The sequence below is a fragment of the Pseudophryne corroboree genome, chromosome 10, assembly GCF_028390025.1.
Source record: "Pseudophryne corroboree isolate aPseCor3 chromosome 10, aPseCor3.hap2, whole genome shotgun sequence".
Taxonomy (NCBI): Eukaryota; Metazoa; Chordata; class Amphibia; order Anura; family Myobatrachidae; genus Pseudophryne; species Pseudophryne corroboree.
This window is the reverse complement of record NC_086453.1, coordinates 4,571,877-4,596,816: the sequence shown is the minus strand read 5'-3', so window position 1 is coordinate 4,596,816 and position 24,940 is coordinate 4,571,877. Positions and strand designations below refer to the sequence as shown.

At 53.9% G+C, this 24,940-nt stretch overlaps 1 protein-coding gene across 5 annotated transcripts in view; it reads right to left on the bottom strand.

Annotated features, from left to right (window-relative positions):
* The window catches only part of ERMAP (erythroblast membrane associated protein (Scianna blood group)), a 633,995-nt gene that overhangs the window by 11,618 nt on the left and 597,437 nt on the right, over positions 1–24,940 (bottom strand). For 3 of the 5 annotated variants that reach the window (XM_063942039.1, XM_063942038.1, XM_063942040.1), the window contains exon 1: positions 18,765–19,076. The exons of the other annotated variants lie outside the window; for them this stretch is intronic. The gene's annotated coding sequence lies outside the window, so the exon portion shown is untranslated. Of the gene's footprint in view, positions 1–18,764; positions 19,077–24,940 lie in introns of those variants that run through there. 5 annotated transcript variants of the gene reach the window in all.

Below are 24,940 nucleotides of genomic sequence, written 5' to 3'. Positions count from 1 at the left end.
TACACTGCAGTCTCCCCTCTCAGTATAATGATACACTGCATTCTCCCCTGTCAGTACAATAATACACTGCACTCCGCCCTCTCAGTATAATGATACACTGCAGTCTCCCCCCCAGTACAATGATACACTGCAGTCTCCCCTCTTAGTATAATACACCGCACTGCCCCCTCTCAGTATAATGAATAATGATATACTGCACTCCCCTCTCAGTATGATACACTGCACTACCCCCTCAGTACAAGGATACACTGAACTCTCCCCTTTCCGTATAATGATACACTGCACACCCCTCCTCATTACAATGATACACTGCAGTCTCCCTTCTCAGTATAATGATACACTGCACTCTCCCCTTTCAGTATAATGATACACTGCACTCCCCTCCTTAGTACAATGATACACTGCAGTCTCCCTCTCAGCATAATGATACACTGCAGTCAGTGGCGGTTCTTGCCACGGGCAAGCGGTACTTTTGCCCGGGGCGCCGCCTTCCGGAGGGCGCCGGCGCCATCCGGAGGGCGCCGCACCAGGGCAAGATCCGCCACTGTGCCCCCCGCAGTGCCCCCCTGCTTTGAAGGGAACCAGACGCGTAGCGTCTAGTTTCCCTTCATTGAGAAGACCTTAGTTGTGCGGTGCGCGATGACGTCATCGCGCACCGCACAGCAAAGGTCCTCTCCATGAAGGGAAACTAGACGCTACGGTCTAGTTTCCCTTCATGTAGAGGACCTTTGCTGTGCGATGCGCGATGACGTCATCGCGCACCGCACAGCATAGTGGCACAGACACTAGGGGTCATAATTGACCTCTAGTGTCTATGCTGTTCTATGGGAGAGACGTAATAACGTCTCTCCCATGGATCGAAGAGAAGAGAGGAGAGGAGAAGAGCGGCGCCGCCGGCAGAGGGGGTCTGCAGCGGTCTGGATCAGGAACGGGGATGGTAAGTATACTTTTTTTATTTTTTTATTTATTTCAGCGTCGTGACCACCCCCCCATTTGAAGCCACGCCCCTATATTTTGCCCGGGGCGCCACAAAGCTAAGAACCGGCCCGGACTGCAGTCTCCCTCTCAGTATAATGATACACTTCACTCCCCCCTCTCAGTATGATACACTGCAGTTTCCCTCTGAGCATAAGGATACACTGCACTCCCTCCTCTCGGTATAATGATACACTGCTCTGTCCCGTCAGTATGATATACTGCACTCCCTCCTCTCAGTATAATGATACACTGCACTCTCCCCTCTCAGTATAATGATACACTGCAGTCTTCCTCTCAGTATAATGATACACTGCACTCCCTGGTGTCAGTACAATGATACACTGCAGTCTCCCCTCTCAGTATAATGATACACTGCATTCTACCCTGTCAGTACAATAATACTCTGCACTCCGCCCTCTCAGTATAATAAAACACTGCAGTCTCCCTCTCAGTACAATGATACACTGCAGTCTCCCCTCTCAGTATAATTGTACACTACACTCCCCCCTTTCAGTATAATGATACACTGCACTCTCCCCTCTCATTACAATGATACACTGCACTCCCCCCTCTCAGTATAAGGGTACACTACACTCCCCCCTCTCAGTATAATGATACACTGCACTCTCCCCTCTCAGTACAATGATACACTGCACTCCCCCCTCTCAGTATAAGGGTACACTACACTCCCCCCTCTCAGTATAATGATACACTGCAGTCTCCCCTCTCAGTATAATTGTACACTACACTCCCCCCTCTCAGTATAATGATACACTGCACTCTCCCCTCTCAGTATGATATACTGCACTCCCCCCTCTCAGTATAATGATATACTGCACTCTCCCCTCTCAGTACAATGATATACTGCAGTCTCCCCTCTCAGTATAATTGTGCACTACACTCCCCCCTCTCAGTATAATGATACACTGCACTCTCCCCTCTCAGTACAATGATACACTGCAGTCTCCCCTCTCAGTATAATTGTACACTACACTCCCCCCTCTCAGTATAATGATACACTGCACTCTCCCCTCTCAGTACAATGATACACTGCACTCCCCCCTCTCAGTATAATGATACACTACACGCCCCCCTCTCAGTATAATGATATACTGCACTCTCCCCTCTCAGTACAATGATAAACTGCACTCTCCCCTCTCAGTACAATGATACACTGCACTCCCCCCTCTCAGTATAAGGGTACACTACACTCCCCCCTCTCAGTATAATGATACACTGCAGTCTCCCCTCTCAGTACAATGATACACTGCAGTCTCCCCTCTCAGTATAATGATACACTGCACTCTCCCCTCTCAGTATAATGATACACTACACGCCCCCCTCTCAGTATAATGATATACTGCACTCTCCCCTCTCAGTACAATGATATACTGCAGTCTCCCCTCTCAGTATAATTGTGCACTACACTCCCCCCTCTCAGTATAATGATACACTGCACTCTCCCCTCTCAGTACAATGATACACTGCAGTCTCCCCTCTCAGTATAATTGTACACTACACTCCCCCCTCTCAGTATAATGATACACTGCACTCTCCCCTCTCAGTACAATGATAAACTGCACTCTCCCCTCTCAGTACAATGATACACTGCACTCCCCCCTCTCAGTATAAGGGTACACTACACTCCCCCCTCTCAGTATAATGATACACTGCAGTCTCCCCTCTCAGTACAATGATACACTGCAGTCTCCCCTCTCAGTATAATGATACACTGCACTCTCCCCTCTCAGTACAATGATACACTGCAGTCTCCCCTCTCAGTATAAGGGTACACTACACTCCCCCCTCTCAGTATAATGATACACTGCACTCTCCCCTCTCAGTACAATGATACACTGCACTCCCCCCTCTCAGTATAATGATACACTGCACTCCCCCCTCTCAGTATAATGATATACTGCACTCTCCCCTCTCAGTACAATGATACACTGCAGTCTCCCCTCTCAGTATAATTGTACACTACACTCCCCCCTCTCAGTATAATGATACACTGCACTCTCCCCTCTCAGTACAATGATACACTGCAGTCTCCCCTCTCAGTATAATTGTACACTACACTCCCCCCTCTCAGTATAATGATACACTGCACTCTCCCCTCTCAGTACAATGATAAACTGCACTCTCCCCTCTCAGTACAATGATACACTGCACTCCCCCCTCTCAGTATAAGGGTACACTACACTGCCCCCTCTCAGTATAATGATACACTGCAGTCTCCCCTCTCAGTATAATTGTACACTACACTCCCCCCTCTCAGTATAATGATACACTGCAGTCTCCCCTCTCAGTATAATTGTGCACTACACTCCCCCCTCTCAGTATAATGATACACTGCAGTCTCCCCTCTCAGTATAAGGGTACACTACACTCCCCCCTCTCAGTATAAGGGTACACTACACTCTCCCCTCTCAGTACAATGATACACTGCACTCCCCCCTCTCAGTATAATTGTACACTACACTCCCCCCTCTCAGTATAATGATACACTGCACTCTCCCCTCTCAGTACAATGATACACTGCAGTCTCCCCTCTCAGTATAATGATACACTGCACTCCCCCCTCTCAGTATAAGGGTACACTACACTCCCCCCTCTCAGTATAAGGGTACACTACACTCTTCACTCTCAGTATAAGGCCACACAGTACTCTTTCTCTGACGTATACACTCAGCTGCTTCCGGGCCTGGAGATTATGGATTGTCTGGAGAGATCTCTTTCCACTGATTTATATCTCTCCTGTCCTGATCCCTGAGATGATCTCGAAATCACGTTATAGCACAGCACATACAGTGATTAGAGAGTTCATCTTATCACCAGCTGATGGGGGCTAGAGAGTGACACTGTACCACTCCCCTTCTCTCAGCCTCTATGGGGGGGCTATCATTGTACCTGCCCCCTTCTCTCAACCTCTATGGGGGGGCTATCCTCTCAACCTCTATGGGGGGGCTATCATTGTACCTGCCCCCTTCTCTCAACCTCTATGGGGGGGCTACCACTGTACCTGTCCCCTCTACCTTTCCTGCTCCTAGCAATCAGCCTCTATGGGGGGCTACCACTGTACCTGTCCCCTCTACCTTTCCTCCTCCTAGCAATCAGCCTGTATGGGGGGCTATCACTGTACCTGTCCCCTCTACCTTTCCTCCTCCTAGCAATCAGCCTGTATGGGGGGCTATCACTGTACCTGTCCCCTCTACCTTTCCTCCTCCTAGCAATCAGCCTGTATGGGGGGCTATCACTGTACCTGTCCCCTCTACCTTTCCTGCTCCTAGCAATCAGCCTGTATGGGGGGCTACCACTGTACCTGTCCCCTCTACCTTTCCTCCTCCTAGCAATCAGCCTGTATGGGGGGCTACCACTGTACCTGTCCCCTCTACCTTTCCTCCTCCTAGCAATCAGCCTGTATGGGGGCTACCACTGTACCTGTCCCCCCTACCTTTCCTCCTCCTAGCAATCAGCCTGTATGGGGGCTACCACTGTACCTGTCCCCCCTACCTTTCCTGCTCCTAGCAATCAGCCTCTATGGGGGGCTATCACTGTACCTGTCCCCCCTACCTTTCCTCCTCCTAGCAATCAGCCTGTATGGGGGCTACCACTGTACCTGTCCCCTCTACCTTTCCTCCTCCTAGCAATCAGCCTGTATGGGGGGGATACCACTGTACCTGTCCCCTCTACCTTTCCTCCTCCTAGCAATCAGCCTGTATGGGGGGGCTACCACTGTACCTGTCCCTTCTACCTTTCCTGCTCCTAGCAATCAGCCTGTATGGGGGGCTACCACTGTACCTGTCCCCTCTACCTTTCCTCCTCCTAGCAATCAGCCTGTATGGGGGGGATACCACTGTACCTGTCCCCTCTACCTTTCCTCCTCCTAGCAATCAGCCTGTATGGGGGGCTACCACTGTACCTGTCCCCTCTACCTTTCCTCCTCCTAGCAATCAGCCTGTATGGGGGCTACCACTGTACCTGTCCCCTCTACCTTTCCTCCTCCTAGCAATCAGCCTGTATGGGGGGCTACCACTGTACCTGTCCCCTCTACCTTTCCTCCTAGCAATCAGCCTGTATGGGGGCTACCACTGTACCTGTCCCCTCTACCTTTCCTCCTCCTAGCAATCAGCCTGTATGGGGGGGATACCACTGTACCTGTCCCCTCTACCTTTCCTCCTCCTAGCAATCAGCCTGTATGGGGGGCTACCACTGTACCTGTCCCCTCTACCTTTCCTCCTCCTAGCAATCAGCCTGTATGGGGGCTACCACTGTACCTGTCCCCCCTACCTTTCCTGCTCCTAGCAATCAGCCTGTATGGGGGGCTACCACTGTACCTGTCCCCTCTACCTTTCCTCCTCCTAGCAATCAGCCTGTATGGGGGGCTACCACTATACCTGTCCCCTCTACCTTTCCTCCTCCTAGCAATCAGTCTGTATGGGGGCTACCACTGTACCTGTCCCCTCTACCTTTCCTCCTCCTAGCAATCAGCCTGTATGGGGGCTACCACTGTACCTGTCCCCTCTACCTTTCCTCCTCCTAGCAATCAGCCTGTATGGGGGGCTACCACTGTACTTGTCCCCTCTACCTTTCCTCCTCCTAGCAATCAGCCTGTATGGGGGGCTACCACTGTACCTGTCCCCCCTACCTTTCCTCCTCCTAGTAATCAGCCTGTATGGGGGCTACCACTGTACCTGTCCCCTCTACCTTTCCTCCTCCTAGCAATCAGCCTGTATGGGGGCTACCACTGTACCTGTCCCCCCTACCTTTCCTGCTCCTAGCAATCAGCCTGTATGGGGGGCTACCACTGTACCTGTCCCCCCTACCTTTCCTCCTCCTAGCAATCAGCCTGTATGGGGGGGATACCACTGTACCTGTCCCCTCTACCTTTCCTCCTCCTAGCAATCAGCCTGTATGGGGGGCTACCACTGTACCTGTCCCCCCTACCTTTCCTCCTCCTAGCAATCAGCCTGTATGGGGGGGATACCACTGTACCTGTCCCCTCTACCTTTCCTCCTCCTAGCAATCAGCCTGTATGGGGGGGATACCACTGTACCTGTCCCCTCTACCTTTCCTCCTCCTAGCAATCAGCCTGTATGGGGGGCTACCACTGTACCTGTCCCCTCTACCTTTCCTCCTCCTAGCAATCAGCCTGTATGGGGGCTACCACTGTACCTGTCCCCTCTACCTTTCCTCCTCCTAGCAATCATCCTGTATGGGGGGCTACCACTGTACCTGTCCCCTCTACCTTTCCTCCTCCTAGCAATCAGCCTGTATGGGGGGCTACCACTGTACCTGTCCCCTCTACCTTTCCTCCTCCTAGCAATCATCCTGTATGGGGGGCTACCACTGTACCTGTCCCCTCTACCTTTCCTCCTCCTAGCAATCAGCCTGTATGGGGGGCTACCACTGTACCTGTCCCCTCTACCTTTCCTCCTCCTAGCAATCAGCCTGTATGGGGGCTACCACTGTACCTGTCCCCCCTACCTTTCCTCCTCCTAGCAATCAGCCTGTATGGGGGCTACCACTGTACCTGTCCCCTCTACCTTTCCTCCTCCTAGCAATCAGCCTGTATGGGGGGATACCACTGTACCTGTCCCCTCTACCTTTCCTCCTCCTAGCAATCAGCCTGTATGGGGGCTACCACTGTACCTGTCCCCCCTACCTTTCCTCCTCCTAGCAATCAGCCTGTATGGGGGGCTATCACTGTACCTGTCCCCTCTACCTTTCCTCCTCCTATCAATCAGCCTGTATGGGGGGCTACCACTGTACCTGTCCCCTCTACCTTTCCTCCTCCTAGTAATCAGCCTGTATGGGGGCTACCACTGTACCTGTCCCCTCTACCTTTCCTCCTCCTAGCAATCAGCCTGTATGGGGGGCTACCACTGTACCTGTCCCCTCTACCTTTCCTCCTCCTAGCAATCAGCCTGTATGGGGGCTACCACTGTACCTGTCCCCTCTACCTTTCCTCCTCCTAGTAATCAGCCTGTATGGGGGGCTACCACTGTACCTGTCCCCTCTACCTTTCCTCCTCCTAGCAATCAGCCTGTATGGGGGGCTACCACTGTACCTGTCCCCTCTACCTTTCCTCCTCCTAGCAATCAGCCTGTATGGGGGGGATACCACTGTACCTGTCCCCTCTACCTTTCCTCCTCCTAGCAATCAGCCTGTATGGGGGCTACCACTGTACCTGTCCCCCCTACCTTTCCTGCTCCTAGCAATCAGCCTGTATGGGGGGGATACCACTGTACCTGTCCCCTCTACCTTTCCTCCTCCTAGCAATCAGCCTGTATGGGGGGCTACCACTGTACCTGTCCCCCCTACCTTTCCTCCTCCTAGCAATCAGCCTGTATGGGGGCTACCACTGTACCTGTCCCCTCTACCTTTCCTCCTCCTAGCAATCAGCCTGTATGGGGGCTACCACTGCACCTGTCCCCTCTACCTTTCCTCCTCCTAGCAATCAGCCTGTATGGGGGGCTACCACTGTACCTGTCCCCCTACCTTTCCTCCTCCTAGCAATCAGCCTGTATGGGGGGCTACCACTGTACCTGTCCCCTCTACCTTTCCTCCTCCTAGCAATCAGCCTGTATGGGGGCTACCACTGTACCTGTCCCCTCTACCTTTCCTCCTCCTAGCAATCAGCCTGTATGGGGGGGATACCACTGTACCTGTCCCCTCTACCTTTCCTCCTCCTAGTAATCAGCCTGTATGGGGGGCTACCACTGTACCTGTCCCCCCTACCTTTCCTCCTCCTAGCAATCAGCCTGTATGGGGGGCTACCACTGTACCTGTCCCCCCTACCTTTCCTCCTCCTAGCAATCAGCCTGTATGGGGGGATACCACTGTACCTGTCCCCTCTACCTTTCCTCCTCCTAGCAATCAGCCTGTATGGGGGGCTACCACTGTACCTGTCCCCTCTACCTTTCCTCCTCCTAGCAATCAGCCTGTATGGGGGGCTACCACTGTACCTGTCCCCCCTACCTTTCCTCCTCCTAGCAATCAGCCTGTATGGGGGGCTACCACTGTACCTGTCCCCTCTACCTTTCCTCCTCCTAGCAATCAGCCTGTATGGGGGCTACCACTGTACCTGTCCCCCCTACCTTTCCTCCTCCTAGCAATCAGCCTGTATGGGGGGCTACCACTGTACCTGTCCCCTCTACCTTTCCTCCTCCTAGCAATCAGCCTGTATGGGGGGATACCACTGTACCTGTCCCCTCTACCTTTCCTCCTCCTAGCAATCAGCCTGTATGGGGGGCTATCACTGTACCTGTCCCCTCTACCTTTCCTCCTCCTAGCAATCAGCCTGTATGGGGGGCTACCACTGTACCTGTCCCCTCTACCTTTCCTCCTCCTAGCAATCAGCCTGTATGGGGGGCTATCACTGTACCTGTCCCCCTACCTTTCCTCCTCCTAGCAATCAGCCTGTATGGGGGCTACCACTGTACCTGTCCCCTCTACCTTTCCTCCTCCTAGCAATCAGCCTCTATGGGGGCTACCACTGTACCTGTCCCCTCTACCTTTCCTCCTCCTAGCAATCAGCCTGTATGGGGGCTACCACTGTACCTGTCCCCTCTACCTTTCCTCCTCCTAGCAATCAGCCTGTATGGGGGCTACCACTGTACCTGTCCCCTCTACCTTTCCTCCTCCTAGCAATCAGCCACTATGGGGGCTACCACTGTACCTGTCCCCCTACCTTTCCTCCTCCTAGCAATCAGCCTGTATGGGGGGCTACCACTGTACCTGTCCCCTCTACCTTTCCTCCTCCTAGCAATCAGCCTGTATGGGGGCTACCACTGTACCTGTCCCCCCTACCTTTCCTGCTCCTAGCAATCAGCCTGTATGGGGGGGATACCACTGTACCTGTCCCCCCTACCTTTCCTCCTCCTAGCAATCAGCTTGTATGGGGGGCTACCACTGTACCTGTCCCCTCTACCTTTCCTCCTCCTAGCAATCAGCCTGTATGGGGGCTACCACTGTACCTGTCCCCCCTACCTTTCCTCCTCCTAGCAATCATCCTGTATGGGGGGCTACCACTATACCTGTCCCCTCTACCTTTCCTCCTCCTAGCAATCAGCCTGTATGGGGGGGCTACCACTGTACCTGTCCCCCCTACCTTTCCTGCTCCTAGCAATCAGCCTGTATGGGGGGGATACCACTGTACCTGTCCCCCCTACCTTTCCTCCTCCTAGCAATCAGCTTGTATGGGGGGCTACCACTGTACCTGTCCCCTCTACCTTTCCTCCTCCTAGCAATCAGCCTGTATGGGGGGCTACCACTGTACCTGTCCCCTCTACCTTTCCTCCTCCTAGCAATCAGCCTGTATGGGGGCTACCACTGTACCTGTCCCCCCTACCTTTCCTCCTCCTAGCAATCAGCCTGTATGGGGGGCTACCACTGTACCTGTCCCCTCTACCTTTCCTCCTCCTAGCAATCAGCCTGTATGGGGGGCTACCACTGTACCTGTCCCCCCTACCTTTCCTCCTCCTAGCAATCAGCCTGTATGGGGGGCTACCACTGTACCTGTCCCCTCTACCTTTCCTCCTCCTAGCAATCAGCCTGTATGGGGGGCTACCACTGTACCTGTCCCCCCTACCTTTCCTCCTCCTATCAATCAGCCTGTATGGGGGCTACCACTGTACCTGTCCCCTCTACCTTTCCTCCTCCTAGCAATCAGCCTGTATGGGGGGCTACCACTGTACCTGTCCCCTCTACCTTTCCTCCTCCTAGCAATCAGCCTGTATGGGGGGCTACCACTGTACCTGTCCCCCCTACCTTTCCTCCTCCTAGCAATCAGCCTGTATGGGGGGGATACCACTGTACCTGTCCCCTCTACCTTTCCTCCTCCTAGCAATCAGCCTGTATGGGGGGGATACCACTGTACCTGTCCCCTCTACCTTTCCTCCTCCTAGCAATCAGCCTGTATGGGGGCCACCACTGCACCTGTCCCCCCTACCTTTCCTCCTCCTAGCAATCAGCCTGTATGGGGGCTACCACTGTACCTGTCCCCTCTACCTTTCCTCCTCCTAGCAATCAGCCTGTATGGGGGGCTACCACTGTACCTGTCCCCTCTACCTTTCCTCCTCCTAGCAATCAGCCTGTATGGGGGGGATACCACTGTACCTGTCCCCGCTACCTTTCCTCCTCCTAGCAATCAGCCTGTATGGGGGCTACCACTGTACCTGTCCCCTCTACCTTTCCTGCTCCTAGCAATCAGCCTGTATGGGGGGGATACCACTGTACCTGTCCCCTCTACCTTTCCTCCTCCTAGCAATCAGCCTGTATGGGGGGGATACCACTGTACCTGTCCCCTCTACCTTTCCTCCTCCTAGCAATCAGCCTGTATGGGGGGCTACCACTGTACCTGTCCCCCCTACCTTTCCTCCTCCTAGCAATCAGCCTGTTTGGGGGGGCTACCACTGTACCTGTCCCCTCTACCTTTCCTCCTCCTAGCAATCAGCCTGTATGGGGGGCTACCACTGTACCTGTCCCCTCTACCTTTCCTCCTCCTAGCAATCAGCCTGTATGGGGGGCTACCACTGTACCTGTCCCCTCTACCTTTCCTGCTCCTAGCAATCAGCCTGTATGGGGGGCTACCACTGTACCTGTCCCCCTACCTTTCCTGCTCCTAGCAATCAGCCTGTATGGGGGCTACCACTGTACCTGTCCCCTCTACCTTTCCTCCTCCTAGCAATCAGCCTGTATGGGGGGCTACCACTGTACCTGTCCCCTCTACCTTTCCTCCTCCTAGCAATCAGCCTGTATGGGGGGCTACCACTGTACCTGTCCCCTCTACCTTTCCTCCTCCTAGCAATCAGCCTGTATGGGGGCTACCACTGTACCTGTCCCCTCTACCTTTCCTGCTCCTAGCAATCAGCCTGTATGGGGGGCTACCACTGTACCTGTCCCCTCTACCTTTCCTCCTCCTAGCAATCAGCCTGTATGGGGGGCTACCACTGTACCTGTCCCCCTACCTTTCCTCCTCCTAGCAATCAGCCTGTATGGGGGGCTACCACTGTACCTGTCCCCTCTACCTTTCCTCCTCCTAGCAATCAGCCTGTATGGGGGGCTACCACTGTACCTGTCCCCCCTACCTTTCCTCCTCCTAGCAATCAGCCTGTATGGGGGCTACCACTGTACCTGTCCCCTCTACCTTTCCTCCTCCTAGCAATCAGCCTGTATGGGGGCTACCACTGCACCTGTCCCCTCTACCTTTCCTCCTCCTAGTAATCAGCCTGTATGGGGGGGCTACCACTGTACCTGTCCCCCCTACCTTTCCTCCTCCTAGCAATCAGCCTGTATGGGGGGATACCACTGTACCTGTCCCCTCTACCTTTCCTCCTCCTAGTAATCAGCCTGTATGGGGGGGCTACCACTGTACCTGTCCCCCTACCTTTCCTCCTCCTAGCAATCAGCCTGTATGGGGGGCTACCACTGCACCTGTCCCCTCTACCTTTCCTCCTCCTAGCAATCAGCCTGTATGGGGGGCTACCACTGTACCTGTCCCCTCTACCTTTCCTCCTCCTAGCAATCAGCCTGTATGGGGGGCTACCACTGTACCTGTCCCCCCTACCTTTCCTCCTCCTAGTAATCAGCCTGTATGGGGGGCTACCACTGTACCTGTCCCCTCTACCTTTCCTCCTCCTAGCAATCAGCCTGTATGGGGGGCTATCACTGTACCTGTCCCCTCTACCTTTCCTCCTCCTAGCAATCAGCCTGTATGGGGGCCACCACTGCACCTGTCCCCTCTACCTTTCCTCCTCCTAGCAATCAGCCTGTATGGGGGCTACCACTGTACCTGTCCCCTCTACCTTTCCTCCTCCTAGCAATCAGCCTGTATGGGGGCTACCACTGCACCTGTCCCCTCTACCTTTCCTCCTCCTAGCAATCAGCCTGTATGGGGGCTACCACTGTACCTGTCCCCTCTACCTTTCCTCCTCCTAGCAATCAGCCTGTATGGGGGCTACCACTGTACCTGTCCCCTCTACCTTTCCTGCTCCTAGCAATCAGCCTGTATGGGGGGCTACCACTGCACCTGTCCCCCCTACCTTTCCTCCTCCTAGCAATCAGCCAGTATGGGGGGGCTACCACTGTACCTGTCCCCCCTACCTTTCCTCCTCCTAGCAATCAGCCAGTATGGGGGGGCTACCACTGTACCTGTCCCCTCTACCTTTCCTCCTCCTAGTAATCAGCCTGTATGGGGGGATACCACTGTACCTGTCCCCCTTACCTTTCCTCCTCCTAGCAATCAGCCTGTATGGGGGCTACCACTGTACCTGTCCCCTCTACCTTTCCTCCTCCTAGCAATCAGCCTGTATGGGGGCTACCACTGTACCTGTCCCCTCTACCTTTCCTCCTCCTAGCAATCAGCCTGTATGGGGGGGATACCACTGTACCTGTCCCCTCTACCTTTCCTCCTCCTAGCAATCAGCCTGTATGGGGGCTACCACTGTACCTGTCCCCTCTACCTTTCCTCCTCCTAGCAATCAGCCTGTATGGGGGGGATACCACTGTACCTGTCCCCCCTACCTTTCCTGCTCCTAGCAATCAGCCTGTATGGGGGGCTACCACTGTACCTGCCCCTCTACCTTTCCTCCTCCTAGTAATCAGCCTGTATGGGGGGCTACCACTGTACCTGTCCCCTCTACCTTTCCTCCTCCTAGCAATCAGCCTGTATGGGGGGCTATCACTGTACCTGTCCCCTCTACCTTTCCTCCTCCTAGCAATCAGCCTGTATGGGGGGCTATCACTGTACCTGTCCCCCTACCTTTCCTCCTCCTAGCAATCAGCCTGTATGGGGGCTACCACTGTACCTGTCCCCTCTACCTTTCCTCCTCCTAGCAATCAGCCTGTATGGGGGCTACCACTGTACCTGTCCCCTCTACCTTTCCTCCTCCTAGCAATCAGCCTGTATGGGGGGGATACCACTGTACCTGTCCCCCCTACCTTTCCTGCTCCTAGCAATCAGCCTGTATGGGGGGCTACCACTGTACCTGCCCCTCTACCTTTCCTCCTCCTAGTAATCAGCCTGTATGGGGGGCTACCACTGTACCTGTCCCCTCTACCTTTCCTCCTCCTAGCAATCAGCCTGTATGGGGGGCTACCACTGTACCTGTCCCCTCTACCTTTCCTCCTCCTATCAATCAGCCTCTATGGGGGCTACCACTGTACCTGTCCCCCTACCTTTCCTCCTCCTAGCAATCAGCCTGTATGGGGGCTACCACTGTACCTGTCCCCTCTACCTTTCCTCCTCCTATCAATCAGCCTCTATGGGGGCTACCACTGTACCTGTCCCCTCTACCTTTCCTCCTCCTAGCAATCAGCCTGTATGGGGGCTACCACTGTACCTGTCCCCTCTACCTTTCCTCCTCCTAGCAATCAGCCTGTATGGGGGCTACCACTGTACCTGTCCCCTCTACCTTTCCTCCTCCTAGCAATCAGCCTCTATGGGGGCTACCACTGTACCTGTCCCCCTACCTTTCCTCCTCCTAGCAATCAGCCTGTATGGGGGGCTACCACTGTACCTGTCCCCTCTACCTTTCCTCCTCCTAGCAATCAGCCTGTATGGGGGCTACCACTGTACCTGTCCCCCCTACCTTTCCTCCTAGCAATCAGCCTGTATGGGGGGCTATCACTGTACCTGTCCCCTCTACCTTTCCTCCTAGCAATCAGCCTGTATGGGGGCTACCACTGTACCTGTCCCCCCTACCTTTCCTCCTAGCAATCAGCCTGTATGGGGGGCTATCACTGTACCTGTCCCCTCTACCTTTCCTCCTAGCAATCAGCCTGTATGGGGGCTACCACTGCACCTGTCCCCCCTACCTTTCCTCCTCCTAGCAATCAGCCAGTATGGGGGGGCTACCACTGTACCTGTCCCCCCTACCTTTCCTGCTCCTAGCAATCAGCCTGTATGGGGGGGATACCACTGTACCTGTCCCCCCTACCTTTCCTCCTCCTAGCAATCAGCTTGTATGGGGGGCTACCACTGTACCTGTCCCCTCTACCTTTCCTCCTCCTAGCAATCAGCCTGTATGGGGGCTACCACTGTACCTGTCCCCTCTACCTTTCCTCCTCCTAGCAATCAGCCTGTATGGGGGCTACCACTGCACCTGTCCCCTCTACCTTTCCTCCTCCTAGCAATCAGCCTGTATGGGGGCTACCACTGTACCTGTCCCCTCTACCTTTCCTCCTCCTAGCAATCAGCCTGTATGGGGGGCTACCACTGTACCTGTCCCCTCTACCTTTCCTCCTCCTAGCAATCAGCCTGTATGGGGGCTACCACTGTACCTGTCCCCTCTACCTTTCCTCCTCCTAGCAATCAGCCTGTATGGGGGGCTACCACTGTACCTGTCCCCTCTACCTTTCCTCCTCCTAGCAATCAGCCTGTATGGGGGCTACCACTGTACCTGTCCCCCCTACCTTTCCTCCTCCTAGCAATCAGCCTGTATGGGGGGCTACCACTGTACCTGTCCCCCCTACCTTTCCTCCTCCTAGCAATCAGCCTGTATGGGGGGCTACCACTGTACCTGTCCCCTCTACCTTTCCTCCTCCTAGCAATCAGCCTGTATGGGGGGCTACCACTGTACCTGTCCCCTCTACCTTTCCTCCTCCTAGCAATCAGCCTGTATGGGGGGATACCACTGTACCTGTCCCCTCTACCTTTCCTCCTCCTAGCAATCAGCCTGTATGGGGGGCTACCACTGTACCTGTCCCCCCTACCTTTCCTCCTCCTAGCAATCAGCCTGTATGGGGGGGATACCACTGTACCTGTCCCCTCTACCTTTCCTCCTCCTAGCAATCAGCCTGTATGGGGGGGATACCACTGTACCTGTCCCCTCTACCTTTCCTCCTCCTAGCAATCAGCCTGTATGGGGGCCACCACTGCACCTGTCCCCCCTACCTTTCCTCCTCCTAGCAATCAGCCTGTATGGGGGCTACCACTGTACCTGTCCCCTCTACCTTTCCTCCTCCTAGCAATCAGCCTGTATGGGGGGCTACCACTGTACCTGTCCCCTCTACCTTTCCTCCTCCTAGCAATCAGCCTGTATGGGGGGGATACCACTGTACCTGTCCCCGCTACCTTTCCTCCTCCTAGCAATCAGCCTGTATGGGGGCTACCACTGTACCTGTCCCCTCTACCTTTCCTGCTCCTAGCAATCAGCCTGTATGGGGGGGATACCACTGTACCTGTCCCCTCTACCTTTCCTCCTCCTAGCAATCAGCCTGTATGGGGGGGATACCACTGTACCTGTCCCCTCTACCTTTCCTCCTCCTAGCAATCAGCCTGTATGGGGGGCTACCACTGTACCTGTCCCCCCTACCTTTCCTCCTCCTAGCAATCAGCCTGTTTGGGGGGGATACCACTGTACCTGTCCTCTCTACCTTTCCTCCTCCTAGCAATCAGCCTGTATGGGGGGCTACCACTGTACCTGTCCCCCTACCTTTCCTGCTCCTAGCAATCAGCCTGTATGGGGGCTACCACTGTACCTGTCCCCTCTACCTTTCCTCCTCCTAGCAATCAGCCTGTATGGGGGGCTACCACTGTACCTGTCCCCTCTACCTTTCCTCCTCCTAGCAATCAGCCTGTATGGGGGGCTACCACTGTACCTGTCCCCTCTACCTTTCCTCCTCCTAGCAATCAGCCTGTATGGGGGCTACCACTGTACCTGTCCCCTCTACCTTTCCTCCTCCTAGTAATCAGCCTGTATGGGGGGCTACCACTGTACCTGTCCCCTCTACCTTTCCTCCTCCTAGCAATCAGCCTGTATGGGGGCTACCACTGTACCTGTCCCCTCTACCTTTCCTGCTCCTAGCAATCAGCCTGTATGGGGGGCTACCACTGTACCTGTCCCCTCTACCTTTCCTCCTCCTAGCAATCAGCCTGTATGGGGGGCTACCACTGTACCTGTCCCCCTACCTTTCCTCCTCCTAGCAATCAGCCTGTATGGGGGGCTACCACTGTACCTGTCCCCTCTACCTTTCCTCCTCCTAGCAATCAGCCTGTATGGGGGGCTACCACTGTACCTGTCCCCCCTACCTTTCCTCCTCCTAGCAATCAGCCTGTATGGGGGCTACCACTGCACCTGTCCCCTCTACCTTTCCTCCTCCTAGTAATCAGCCTGTATGGGGGGCTACCACTGTACCTGTCCCCCCTACCTTTCCTCCTCCTAGCAATCAGCCTGTATGGGGGGATACCACTGTACCTGTCCCCTCTACCTTTCCTCCTCCTAGTAATCAGCCTGTATGGGGGGGCTACCACTGTACCTGTCCCCCTACCTTTCCTCCTCCTAGCAATCAGCCTGTATGGGGGGCTACCACTGCACCTGTCCCCTCTACCTTTCCTCCTCCTAGCAATCAGCCTGTATGGGGGGCTACCACTGTACCTGTCCCCTCTACCTTTCCTCCTCCTAGCAATCAGCCTGTATGGGGGGCTACCACTGTACCTGTCCCCCCTACCTTTCCTCCTCCTAGTAATCAGCCTGTATGGGGGGCTACCACTGTACCTGTCCCCCTACCTTTCCTCCTCCTAGCAATCAGCCTGTATGGGGGGCTATCACTGTACCTGTCCCCTCTACCTTTCCTCCTCCTAGCAATCAGCCTGTATGGGGGCCACCACTGCACCTGTCCCCTCTACCTTTCCTCCTCCTAGCAATCAGCCTGTATGGGGGCTACCACTGCACCTGTCCCCTCTACCTTTCCTCCTCCTAGCAATCAGCCTGTATGGGGGGCTACCACTGCACCTGTCCCCCCTACCTTTCCTCCTCCTAGCAATCAGCCAGTATGGGGGGGCTACCACTGTACCTGTCCCCCCTACCTTTCCTCCTCCTAGCAATCAGCCAGTATGGGGGGCTACCACTGTACCTGTCCCCTCTACCTTTCCTCCTCCTAGTAATCAGCCTGTATGGGGGCTACCACTGTACCTGTCCCCTCTACCTTTCCTCCTCCTAGTAATCAGCCTGTATGGGGGGCTACCACTGTACCTGTCCCCTCTACCTTTCCTCCTCCTAGCAATCAGCCTGTATGGGGGGGATACCACTGTACCTGTCCCCTCTACCTTTCCTCCTCCTAGCAATCAGCCTGTATGGGGGGGATACCACTGTACCTGTCCCCCCTCCCTTTCCTCCTCCTAGCAATCAGCCTGTATGGGGGCTACCACTGTACCTGTCCCCCCTACCTTTCCTGCTCCTAGTAATCAGCCTGTATGGGGGCTACCACTGTACCTGTCCCCTCTATCTTTCCTCCTCCTAGCAATCAGCCTGTATGGGGGGCTACCACTGTACCTGTCCCCTCTACCTTTCCTCCTCCTAGCAATCAGCCTGTATGGGGGGCTACCACTGTACCTGTCCCCTCTACCTTTCCTCCTCCTAGCAATCAGCCTGTATGGGGGGGATACCACTGTACCTGTCCCCTCTACCTTTCCTCCTCCTAGTAATCAGCCTGTATGGGGGGCTACCACTGTACCTGTCCCCTCTACCTTTCCTCCTCCTAGCAATCAGCCTGTATGGGGGGCTATCACTGTACCTGTCCCCCCTACCTTTCCTCCTCCTAGCAATCAGCCTGTATGGGGGGCTACCACTGTACCTGTCCCCTCTACCTTTCCTCCTCCTAGCAATCAGCCTGTATGGGGGGGATACCACTGTACCTGTCCCCTCTACCTTTCCTCCTCCTAGTAATCAGCCTGTATGGGGGGCTACCACTGTACCTGTCCCCTCTACCTTTCCTCCTCCTAGCAATCAGCCTGTATGGGGGGCTATCACTGTACCTGTCCCCCCTACCTTTCCTCCTCCTAGCAATCAGCCTGTATGGGGGGCTACCACTGTACCTGTCCCCTCTACCTTTCCTCCTCCTAGCAATCAGCCTGTATGGGGGCTACCACTGTACCTGTCCCCTCTACCTTTCCTCCTCCTAGCAATCAGCCTGTATGGGGGGCTACCACTGTACCTGTCCCCCTACCTTTCCTCCTCCTAGCAATCATCCTGTATGGGGGGCTACCACTGTACCTGTCCCCCCTACCTTTCCTCCTCCTAGCAATCAGCCTGTATGGGGGGCTACCACTGTACCTGTCCCCCCTACCTTTCCTCCTCCTAGCAATCAGCCTGTATGGGGGGGATACCACTGTACCTGTCCCCTCTACCTTTTTTCCTCCTAGCAATCAGCCTGTATGGGGGGCTACCACTGTACCTGTCCCCTCTACCTTTCCTCCTCCTAGCAATCAGCCTGTATGGGGGGGATACCACTGTACCTGTCCCCTCTACCTTTTTTCCTCCTAGCAATCAGCCTGTATGGGGGGCTACCACTGTACCTGTCCCCTCTACCTTTCCTCCTCCTAGCAATCAGCCTGTATGGGGGGGATACCACTGTACCTGTCCCCCCTCCCTTTCCTCCTCCTAGCAATCAGCCTGTATGGGGGGGATACCACTGTACCTGTCCCCTCTACCTTTCCTCCTAGCAATCAGCCTGTATGGGGGCTACCACTGTACCTGTCCCCCCTACCTTTCCTCCTCCTAGCAATCAGCCTGTATGGGGGCTACCACTGTACCTGTCCCCTCTACCTTTCCTCCTCCTAGCAATCAGCCTGTATGGGGGCTACCACTGTACCTGTCCCCTCTACCTTTCCTCCTCCTAGCAATCAGCCTGTATGGGGGCTACCACTGTACCTGTCCCCCCTACCTTTCCTCCTCCTAGCAATCAGCCTGTATGGGGGGGATACCACTGTACCTGTCCCCTCTACCTTTTTTCCTCCTAGCAATCAATCAGCCTGAATAGCAGATAAAGAGATCCAGACAAACCTGAGGTGCAGAGCCGGGTGGTGCAGCCCCGGTCTAGGCTGACAGCAACATGCCCCCTCCCCTGCAGCTCACAGGTTCAGCTGCTGCTATCCTGCTCCAGGTCAGAAAGCAAATGCAATCCCACCCCTGGGAACATGGAACAAACCACATCAGCACCTGCAGCCCCGAGCAAAGGTCACCCCTCCCTGTGCTCACAGCCCCGGCCTGACTACCTCTGCATGGGCCCCTGGCAGTGGGGGTAGTGGGGTGTCCTGTCCCTTACACTAGCTATGACAGGAGGCAGCATGGCTGCACCTGTGTGATCCCCCTATACTGGCTGAGTGGTTCACTCCATCATTTCCTCATTGTTCTGCAAACAGCTAGTGGGAGCAGAGACACAGTCAGGAGGGAGGGGGGGCTTAAAGGGACAGAGTCCTCCCCCGTATGGCAGGTGGTGAGGTGGGCGACATGCTGCTCTGCTGTAAGATGTGTCTAGCGTCAGCCCTGAGCACTGGGCCATAGCACGGAGGCCTGGTAGACTGGTCAGCGCTCTCTCCAGGTCCCTAGCCTTACGCTGGTGGCACGCTGGCTGATATACCGTCTGTTCCTATACCGCGTGCAGATCCGTGGGTGTATGACGCTGCCGGTACCCTATGTATCTGCAGAGTGTATACAGTACAGCCGGTGCCCTATGTATCTGCAGAGTGTATACAGTACAGCCAGTGTCCAGTATATATCTGCAGAGTGTATACAGTACAGCCAGTGTCCAGTATATATCTTGCAGAGCGTATACAGCACAGCCGGTGCCCAGTATATATCTGCAGAGCGTATACAGCACAGCCAGTGCCCAGTATATATCTGCAGAGCGTATACAGCACAGCTGGTGCCCAGTATATATCTGCAGAGCGTATACAGCACAGCTGGTGCCCAGTATATATCTGCAGAGCGTATACAGCACAGCCCATGCCCAGTATATATCTGCAGAGCGTATACAGCACAGCCGGTGCCCAGTATATATCTGCAGAGCGTATACAGCACAGCTGGTGCCCAGTATATATCTCCAGAGCATATACAGCACAGCCCATGCCCAGTATATCTGCTGAGCGTATACAGCACAGCTGGTGCCCAGTATATATCTGCAGAGCGTATACAGCACAGCCCATGCCCAGTATATATCTGCAGAGCGTATACAGCACAGCCGGTGCCCAGTATATATCTGCAGAGCGTATACAGCACAGCTGGTGCCCAGTATATATCTGCAGAGCGTATACAGCACAGCCCATGCCCAGTATATATCTGCAGAGCGTATACAGCACAGCCGGTGCCCAGTATATATCTGCAGAGCGTATACAGCACAGCCGGTGCCCAGTATATATCTGCAGAGCGTATACAGTACCGCCGGTATCCAGTATATATCTGCAGAGCGTATGCAGTACAGCCGGTGCCCAGTATATATCTGCAGAGCGTATACAGTACAGACGGTGCCCAGTATATATCTGCAGAGTGTATACAGCACAGCCGGTGCCCAGTATATATCTGCAGAGTGTATACAGCACAGCCGGTGCCCAGTATATATCTGCAGAGTGTATACAGCACAGCCGGTGCCCAGTATATATCTGCAGAGTGTATGCAGTACAGCCGGTGCCCAGTATATATCTGCAGAGTGTATACAGCACAGCCGGTGCCCAGTATATATCTGCAGAGTGTATACAGCCGGGCGCAGACACATCACTCACGGACATATAGCATCAGCCCTGCAGCACAGCCAGTGTCCAGTATATTTCTCTTACGTCCTAGAGGATGCTGGGGACTCCGTAAGGACCATGGGGGATAGACGGGCTCCGCAGGAGACATGGGCACTAAAAAAGAACTTTAGGTCTGGGTGTGCACTGGCTCCTCCCTCCATGCCCCTCCTCCAGACCTCAGTTTAATACTGTGCCCAGAGGAGACTGGGTGCACTACAGGGAGCTCTCCTGAGCTTCCTGAAAGAAAGTATTTTGTTAGGTTTTTTATTTTCAGGGAGCTCTGCTGGCAACAGACTCCCTGCATCGTGGGACTGAGGGGAGAGAAGCAGACCTACTTAACTGATAGGCGCTGCTTCTTAGGCTACTGGACACCATTAGCTCCAGAGGGAGTCAGAACGCAGGTCTCCCCTAGCAGGTTCGTCCCGGAGCCGCGCCGCCGTCCTCCTCGCAGAGCTGGAAGATAGAAGCCGGGTGAGTATAGGAAGGCAGAAGACTTCAAAGGCGGCAGAAGACTTCAGAGCTTCACTGAGGTAACGGGCAGCGGTAATGCTGCGTGCCATTGCTCCCTCACAGAACACACACAGCGCAGACTGTTGGGTGCAGGGCGCGGGGGGAAGGGGGGGCGCCCTGGGCAGCAATGTATACCCCTAAGACTGGCTATACATATATATACTAGAGATGAGCGCCGGAAATTTTTCGGGTTTTGTGTTTTGGTTTTGGGTTCGGTTCCGCGGCCGTGTTTTGGGTTCGACCGCGTTTTGGCAAAACCTCACCGAATTTTTTTTGTCGGATTCGGGTGTGTTTTGGATTCGGGTGTTTTTTTCAAAAAACACTAAAAAACAGCTTAAATCATAGAATTTGGGGGTCATTTTGATCCCAAAGTATTATTAACCTCAAAAACCATAATTTACACTCATTTTCAGTCTATTCTGAATACCTCACACCTCACAATATTATTTTTAGTCCTAAAATTTGCACCTAGGTCGCTGGATGACTAAGCTAAGCGACCCTAGTGGCCGACACAAACACCGGGCCCATCTAGGAGTGTCACTGCAGTGTCACGCAGGATGTCCCTTCCAAAAAACCCTCCCCAAACAGCACATGACGCAAAGAAAAAAAGAGGCGCAATGAGGTAGCTGTGTGAGTAAGATAAGCGACCCTAGTGGCCGACACAAACACCGGGCCCATCTAGGAGTGTCACTGCAGTGTCACGCAGGATGTCCCTTCCAAAAAACCCTCCCCAAACTGCACATGACGCAAAGAAAAAAAGAGGCGCAATGAGGTAGCTGTGTGAGTAAGATAAGCGACCCTAGTGGCCGACACAAACACCGGGCCCATCTAGGAGTGTCACTGCAGTGTCACGCAGGATGTCCCTTCCAAAAAACCCTCCCCAAACAGCACATGACGCAAAGAAAAAAAGAGGCGCAATGAGGTAGCTGTGTGAGTAAGATAAGCGACCCTAGTGGCTGACACAAACACCGGGCCCATCTAGGAGTGGCACTGCAGTGTCACGCAGGATGTCCCTTCCAAAAAACCCTCCCCAAACAGCACATGACGCAAAGAAAAAAAGAGGCGCAATGAGGTAGCTGTGTGAGTAAGATAAGCGACCCTAGTGGCCGACACAAACACCGGGCCCATCTAGGAGTGGCACTGCAGTGTCACGCAGGATGTCCCTTCCAAAAAACCCTCCCCAAACAGCACATGACGCAAAGAAAAAAAGAGGCGCAATGAGGTAGCTGTGTGAGTAAGATAAGGGACCCTAGTGGCCGACACAAACACCGGGCCCATCTAGGAGTGTCACGCAGGATGTCCCTTCCAAAAAACCCTCCCCAAACAGCACACGACGCAAAGAAAAAAAGAGGCGCAATGAGGTAGCTGTGTGAGTAAGATAAGCGACCCTAGTGGCCGACACAAACACCGGGCCCATCTAGGAGTGTCACTGCAGTGTCACGCAGGATGTCCCTTCCAAAAAACCCTCCCCAAACAGCACATGACGCAAAGAAAAAAAGAGGCGCAATGAGGTAGCTGTGTGAGTAAGATAAGCGACCCTAGTGGCCGACACAAACACCGGGCCCATCTAGGAGTGGCACTGCAGTGTCACGCAGGATGTCCCTTCCAAAAAACCCTCCCCAAACAGCACATGACGCAAAGAAAAAAAGAGGCGCAATGAGGTAGCTGTGTGAGTAAGATAAGCGATCCTAGTGGCCGACACAAACACCGGGCCCATCTAGTAGTGGCACTGCAGTGTCACGCAGGATGGCCCTTCCAAAAAACCCTCCCCAAACAGCACATGACGCAAAGAAAATTTAAAGAAAAAAGAGGTGCAAGATGGAATTGTCCTTGGGCCCTCCCACCCACCCTTATGTTGTATAAACAGGACATGCACACTTTAACCAACCCATCATTTCAGTGACAGGGTCTGCCACACGACTGTGACTGAAATGACGGGTTGGTTTGGACCCCCACCAAAAAAGAAGCAATTAATCTCTCCTTGCACAAACTGGCTCTACAGAGGCAAGATGTCCACCTCATCATCATCCTCCGATATATCACCGTGTACATCCCCCTCCTCACAGATTATCAATTCGTCCCCACTGGAATCCACCATCTCAGCTCCCTGTGTACTTTGTGGAGGCAATTGCTGCTGGTCAATGTCTCCGCGGAGGAATTGATTATAATTCATTTTAATGAACATCATCTTCTCCACATTTTCTGGATGTAACCTCGTACGCCGATTGCTGACAAGGTGAGTGGCGGCACTAAACACTCTTTCGGAGTACACACTTGTGGGAGGGCAACTTAGGTAGAATAAAGCCAGTTTGTGCAAGGGCCTCCAAATTGCCTCTTTTTCCTGCCAGTATAAGTACGGACTGTGTGACGTGCCTACTTGGATGCGGTCACTCATATAATCCTCCACCATTCTTTCAATGTTGAGAGAATCATATGCAGTGACAGTAGACGACATGTCCGTAATCGTTGTCAGGTCCTTCAGTCCGGACCAGATGTCAGCATCAGCAGTCGCTCCAGACTGCCCTGCATCACCGCCAGCGGGTGGGCTCGGAATTCTGAGCCTTTTCCTCGCACCCCCAGTTGCGGGAGAATGTGAAGGAGGAGATGTTGACAGGTCGCGTTCCGCTTGACTTGACAATTTTCTCACCAGCAGGTCTTTCAACCCCAGCAGACTTGTGTCTGCCGGAAAGAGAGATCCAAGGTAGGCTTTAAATCTAGGATCGAGCACGGTGGCCAAAATGTAGTGCTCTGATTTCAACAGATTGACCACCCGTGAATCCTTGTTAAGCGAATTAAGGGCTCCATCCACAAGTCCCACATGCCTAGCGGAATCGCTCCGTGTTAACTCCTCCTTCAATGTCTCCAGCTTCTTCTGCAAAAGCCTGATGAGGGGAATGACCTGACTCAGGCTGGCAGTGTCTGAACTGACTTCACGTGTGGCAAGTTCAAAGGGCATCAGAACCTTGCACAACGTTGAAATCATTCTCCACTGCGCTTGAGACAGGTGCATTCCACCTCCTATATCGTGCTCAATTGTATAGGCTTGAATGGCCTTTTGCTGCTCCTCCAACCTCTGAAGCATATAGAGGGTTGAATTCCACCTCGTTACCACTTCTTGCTTCAGATGATGGCAGGGCAGGTTCAGTAGTTTTTGGTGGTGCTCCAGTCTTCTGTACGTGGTGCCTGTACGCCGAAAGTGTCCCGCAATTCTTCTGGCCACCGACAGCATCTCTTGCACGCCCCTGTCGTTTTTTAAAAAATTCTGCACCACCAAATTCAAGGTATGTGCAAAACATGGGACGTGCTGGAATTTGCCCATATTTAATGCACACACAATATTGCTGGCGTTGTCCGATGCCACAAATCCACAGGAGAGTCCAATTGGGGTAAGCCATTCCGCGATGATCTTCCTCAGTTGCCGTAAGAGGTTTTCAGCTGTGTGCGTATTCTGGAAACCGGTGATACAAAGCGTAGCCTGCCTAGGAAAGAGTTGGCGTTTGCGAGATGCTGCTACTGGTGCCGCCGCTGCTGTTCTTGCGGCGGGAGTCCATACATCTACCCAGTGGGCTGTCACAGTCATATAGTCCTGACCCTGCCCTGCTCCACTTGTCCACATGTCCGTGGTTAAGTGGACATTGGGTACAACTGCATTTTTTAGGACACTGGTGAGTCTTTTTCTGACGTCCGTGTACATTCTCGGTATCGCCTGCCTAGAGAAGTGGAACCTAGATGGTATTTGGTAACGGGGGCACACTGCCTCAATAAATTGTCTAGTTCCCTGTGAACTAGCGGCGGATACCGGACGCACGTCTAACACCAACATAGTTGTCAAGGCCTCAGTTATCCGCTTTGCAGCAGGATGACTGCTGTGATATTTCATCTTCCTCGCAAAGGACTGTTGAACAGTCAATTGCTTACTGGAAGTAGTACAAGTGGGCTTAC